Source organism: Setaria italica, chromosome V, assembly GCF_000263155.2.
Source record: "Setaria italica strain Yugu1 chromosome V, Setaria_italica_v2.0, whole genome shotgun sequence".
Lineage (NCBI taxonomy): Eukaryota > Viridiplantae > Streptophyta > Magnoliopsida > Poales > Poaceae > Setaria > Setaria italica.
The window spans coordinates 28,800,818-28,806,913 of record NC_028454.1 but is presented as its reverse complement, the minus strand read 5'-3'; positions in this window follow the sequence as shown (position 1 = coordinate 28,806,913).

Here is a 6,096-nt window from a genome sequence, read left to right as displayed (position 1 = left end):
ACTGGCGATGCTCCGGCGGCGGCGCTGCTTCTTGCGGATCACAAGAGAGCTCTTACGCAGCACGGAGGAGCAAGCTGCTGGGTGACTTGGAGGAATTGAGAGGGAACTGGGAGAAGAACTTTTCAAGAACTGGGTGGGTGGCGCTAGGAGCTTGAGCAGGGAGCTAGAGAAAGCTTAAGGCAACAGAGGCGGAGGGAACACCGGCGACGGGGGCATTCCTTTTATAGCTGCTGGAGCAGAGGAACGGAAACGATGCGGAGAGAGAGAAGGGGAGCGGCACGAAGGCCGGGGAGAAGCAATGGAGTGCTCTGCCGTGGCGGCGATTGAGCAAACAGGGTGGTGCTGCAGAACTCCGGGGGTGACGCCAGCGATCATTGCGTTCTGCCGTCAGGGCGGCGTAGGAGCGGGTAGACTGGTGGTTGGGATTTGGCGGAAAGCGGGCGTCGTCGTGCGGAAGAGGTGATAGAAGCGACCGGTTTAACGGCGCTAGAATCGAGGGCGCACAGGTGAGAAGACAGGCGGACGCGGGTGCGGGGGAGAGCGCGGAACAACAGATTGTCGGGCGGCGTCTGACAGAGCGGGGAAAGGAACTGTCGCGGCCGCGGTCGGGGTTGGCGATGGAGGAATCGTCGTGTAGCAATGACCGGGCGGCGCAACTGTGGCTGAAAGGGACGGAAAAGACGGGCGACATCGGGCTCTGGGGCCGGGATCTGGTGGCGTGATGATGGGCGCGGGAGGCGAGGCTCTGCAGAAATGGGTGCAGAGGGCTTCCGCTGCTATTGGGGAAAAGGGGCGCGGGAACCCACTTTGTTGCTTACCAGAGACAAAACTGAGCGGCAGGCGTCGGAGAAGACGAGCCACGCGGCAGGAAGACTCTGGGGCGGCCATGGAACTCGAGTGCGGCTGGCGCGGGGGATCTGGAAAAGATCTCGCGGGTCCACCGGTGGATAGATCGGACGGTTGAGAAAGATCAGCAGAATCCGACGGTGGGCTGAGCTCGCCGGGGTCGGAAAAGGAGCGAGGCGGGAAGGGGTCGGATCCAGGGGTCGGGACCGGCGGAAAAACTGAGCACTCAGGCACGGTTAAGCAAGACAGATAACTAAGGTCAAGGGCTCTGATCAAGATTAACTGGGAAGGTTTAGGGGTCGGTCGTTACAAAAGTATGGCAAGAATAAAGACTTAGAAGCTCAAGTGGATGTTATGGTATTTATATTTACCCTTGAGTATAGGTATGCCGTACTATCAAGAGGGATGCAACATTAGCTAATTGACAACACCAAAAGTGCTCTTAATTGACCTATGTGAGTTTTACCCTGAGAGATATCCCTGAGTGAATTAAAAGATTCCAAATTTTCCTTTTAAGGGATGGCTTTTGATCCGTAGACCAGGAAGTAGGCAATTGCCCTATAGGCTTACACGGCTGGGTGCGAAGCCTCTAAAGGGCATTGGGTAGTTCCTTGAGCCACTTGCCCCCTTTGGTGTTTCCAATGTCGTGTAATCTTTTCTTGAGAGTCTCCAGTAACATCTTGTTGGCATGCTTAACCTGGCCGGTTGCCTGCAGACGAGCAAAAGAGACATACTGGACGTCGATCCCGCTACTCTCGCAATATTTCTAGAACTCGTGATTGTTGAAATTGGAGCCCAGGTCTAGGATAATGCGGTTCGGGAAGTCGTATCAATGGACAATTTCATTGAGGAAGTCGAGTACCCTATCTGCCTTGGGGCAGGTCACTGGTTTTACCTCGATCCACTTGGTAAACTTGTCGATCGCCACCAGTACTCAGTTAAATCCTCCAGGCGCTGTAGGCAGTGGGGCAATCATGTCTAGCCCCCAGCATGCGAAGGGCCAAGAGGGTGGTATTGTGATCAGCTTGTAGGCAGGGACGTGTTGTTGCTTGGCGAAGAATTAACACCCTTGGCATTAGCGAACTAGTTCCTCGGCGTCAACGAGAGCTATAGGCCAATAGGATCCTGCTCTGAAAGTTTTACCCATGATCGTTCGTGAGGATGCGTGATTGCTGCAGATGCCCTTGTGGATTTCCTCCAGAATGTCCTTGCCATCTTGTTATGAGACGCACTTCATGAGTACTCCAGATGACACGCCTCTTCTGTAGAGCTTGTCTCTGACTAGAATATAATTCTTGCCACGCATGAGACTTGCTCTGCTTCTGATTTGTCTGGAGGTAACTTGTGCTCTTTGATGTAGTCGATGAAGGGTGTCCTCCAGTCTACATCGATCATCATAACCTCTCGGTCTGGTGCATCTTGACCTCGATCAATGGTGTATACATGACCTGGTTCTGGTTTTTCAACCACAATCGCCGTGCTGACGACATTAGTAGTAGCAGTGATGTAGAGCATCAAGTCTTCATTGAGATTTGGCGCCGTGAGGACTGGTAGCTTTGATAAGAACTCCTTTAACTGTTGCAAGACTTGATCTATCTCCTCGGTCCACTAGAATTTGTATTGCCGCTTGAGTAGTTTGAAGAAGGGTAGTCCCTGTTCTCCAAGCCTTGAGATTACATCGGTGACTAATGAAGCGTGCAAAATGGTGATGGCGGAGATTTTCTCGGGGTTACCTTCAATCCCTCGATGACTGATGATGAACTTGAGTAGTTTTCTGAAGGGTACACTAAAAACGCACTTTGTTGGGCTTAATTTGCACCAGAAATCTCGCAAGCTTGCGAAGGTTTCTTCTAAATCCGCAATCAAGTCGTTGAGATTTCTGGTATTTACGACCACATCATTCACGTACACCTCTACATTGCGGTGTTGTTATTTTTTAAAGCACTCCTGGATTGCCCGTTGATAGGTAGCGCATGCGTTCTTCAACTTGAAGGATATTGTTGTGTAGCAAAAGGCTTCCTATGGGTTGATGACCGCGGTCTTGATTTGATCTTCTTTCTTAAGAACTATCTGGTGATACCCCGAGTAGAAATCGAGAAAACAGAGTAGGGCGTATCTAGCTATCGAGTCGATGACTTGATCAATCCTAGGGAGCCCGAAGGGATCCTTTAGACAGTGCTTGTTGAGATCTGTGTAGTTGACACACATCTTTCACTCGTTGTTATTTTTCTTTCGCACCAAGACAGGATTGGCTAGCCACTCTGGATGATAGACTTCCTTTATGAAGCCCATCGCGAATAGTTTGGCCAACTTCTTTTTTATTGCTTCTCTTTTGTCTTGGGCTAATTGACGTAGTCGTTGTCGTTTTGCTATAACTTTAGGATCCACATTCAGTGAGTGCTCGATCAACTCCTTGGGTACCCCCGGCATATCTGATGGCTTCCACATGAAGATGTCTTGGTTGGCCCAGAGGAAGCTGACAAGAACGGCTACCTATTTAGGATCCAGACCTGAGCCAATCACGGTTGTCTTGGAGCTGTCGCAAGTCTCAAGGTCAATGGCTTTGATGTCGACTTCACTTCCCGGCTTGACCTTGGTTGCCTCTGACTTCTTTTGTGGGATCTCGAGTTCTGATGGAGATAGCTTCTTGGAAGCGGCGAAGATTTGCATCATGGAATTTGGCACTTGAGTAGTCGCTACTAGCTCCACAACTTCTGTGTCACAATCGTATGATCTCTTCAAGTCTTTGCATAGAGAGAGTACTCACTTGGGTCCCAGCATTTTGAGTACTAGGTACATGTAATGTGAGATGGCTATGAATTTGGCCAATGCAGGTCTTCTGAGGATAGCATGATAGGATGTTTCAAAATTTGCCACCTCGAAATGGATGTACTCTGTCCGGTAGTGTTCTTTGGTTCCGAAGGTAACTGCCAAAACCACCTGACCAAGGGGTACAACCATGTTGCCTGAGACAATCCCGTAAAATGTTGAGACCCATCTTCCTCAATGTCTTGGTGAAGAGTACGTTGACACCGCTACCGCGATCGATGAGTACTTTGGTGAGTCTAGAACCTACGACTACTGGGTCCAGGACGAGAGGGTACCATCCTGGGTCTGAGAAACTAGTCCACTGGTCTTTCCTGAAGAAGGTGATTGGCACCTCGGACTATTTAAGGAATGTAGGTGTCGCTGATTCGATGCACATGATCTCTCGGAGCGCTAGTTTCTAAGACCGCTTAGTAGCAATACCCGGTGTGCCGCCGAAGATGACATTGACGGTGTTGGACGGGTTCTGGAATTTGCCGTTGTCGTCATTGTCTTCGTCTTCCTTGGCCTTACCCTTGTCCTTTGTTTCAGAAGGTTTCGGAAGATCTTTTGTGACTCTGCGCAGACTGTAGCAATCCATCGCAGAGTGCTCATGATACGGGTGCCATGGGCACTGCTTCTTCAGGAGCTCGCTGAACGGAGTCCTTTCTTGATTCCTGCTGCCTTTCTTGAATAACTGGGACATTGCCACGATAGTATTGTCTGGCTTTCTCTTGCGATTCTGACCTCCCGAGTAGTTATTACGGTTGTCATTGTTGGGATGATCATTGCGGTTCTTATCATTGCGTTGGCCATTACTTTGATTGTTGTTGTTCTGGCTCTTGTTGTGACTAAACTCAAACCTCTCGATCTTCTTGTCTTCTTCATCTTCCCACGCTTGTATCATGATCTTAAGAGATTTGATATCTTTGAGGCATCTCCTACCAAAATCTTGGAACATCCGGCAGTCATAGAGACCATTCTGGAAGCAATCTATGGCATCGCGCTCTGTGATGTCCATGATTGTGGCCTTCTTGTCGAAGAATCAATGTAGGTAACTGCGTAGGGTCTCGCCTTGTTGCTGTTTGACTTGAGACAAGTCGATCCTATTACCAACACGCTGCATTACCTCTGCGAAGTTGTTGGTGAACGCCACCTTGAGATCCTTCCACGTGTCGATGGAGTTCTTGTCTAATGACTCGAGCCACGTGAGTGGCGCTGCCTCCATGCAGATGGAAAAATAGATGACCTTGGTGTCATCGTTTCCTCCAACTGCTTGTACTGACAATGAGTAGCACCGCAGCCATTGGACTGGGATCTGCTTGCCATCATACTTGGTGATACCCGGAGGTTTCAATTTTTCGGAGAGAACTATCCTCCTTACTCCTCTCGAGAAGGTGGGAAACCCGTTAGAATCCTCTCCCGGGTACTCGACTTCTTCTTCACGCTCACGGTGGCACCCGTCAATAACTGTACGAGCGTCACGAGTGGCATTGATCTTTTAACGGAGATCCCGTACAGGGCCTTCAGGCTCTGGGTTGAGCCCACGGTGGCTACGGCCTCCCGAGGGTTCCGCCCGACTACCCTCTGCTCCAGCTTGACTTGGTCTAGCGCCTCCAATTTGACTTGGTTTGGATGGAGCGCGTCTATGGCTACTGATATGCTAGGATGGGGTGTGAGGAACTGAATGTATTGGATTTTCCTGATCGAGTTTTTCGTATGCGCGCTCCGCCAGTTCAGCCAGTTGTCTTGTGTACTTGTTGTCATTGTCAAGATTTGCGGATCAAGACTTAGACTAGTAAATTTGTTTTATGCGCGTAAGGCTTCGGATGGTGGCGTGGGAGACACGGGGTTAGACTGGTTCGGGCGAAGGAACACCCTACGTCCAGTATCGAGAGCTGCTCGTGTTACCCACGCGGGGTTCTGTAGTAGGGGTTACAGGAATGCGAGAGAGGGAGCTGACCCCCGGTCTCTTGAGAGTGCGTTGGTGCTCTAAGTGGGTGCGAGTGTCTTCTGCTTGCTTGAGATAGAGTCCCCCGTCTCAGGACCCCCGGTCCCCCTTTTATAGCGCAAGGAGGAGCTCGAAGTTACAGATGAGCCAGGCATAAGGAGAAGTAAAAAGAGATAAGCTAAGTAAAATATGACATAAGGAGAGGGACCCAGGGCCGCTGCTCCTCGCTCCGGCCTCCGATCTTTGTCAGCGCGGCTGTCGAGGGGAGGTGATTTCTTCCAGATCCTGTCGTCGATCTCCCCGGTCACCGTTGCTGCTGAGCACGATGATGATGTTCAGCCTTGGCATCTGTGTCCGCTGGAGAGGATGGCCGATTCCGTTACCCCGCTGATCACCCGTTAGACGCGGACGTCGCATCCCTGTCATCGGAAGCGCGGGACGCGAGAACGAGCGGAACGCCCTCCTGTGCTGTTCGGCGCGGGCCATGAGTATCC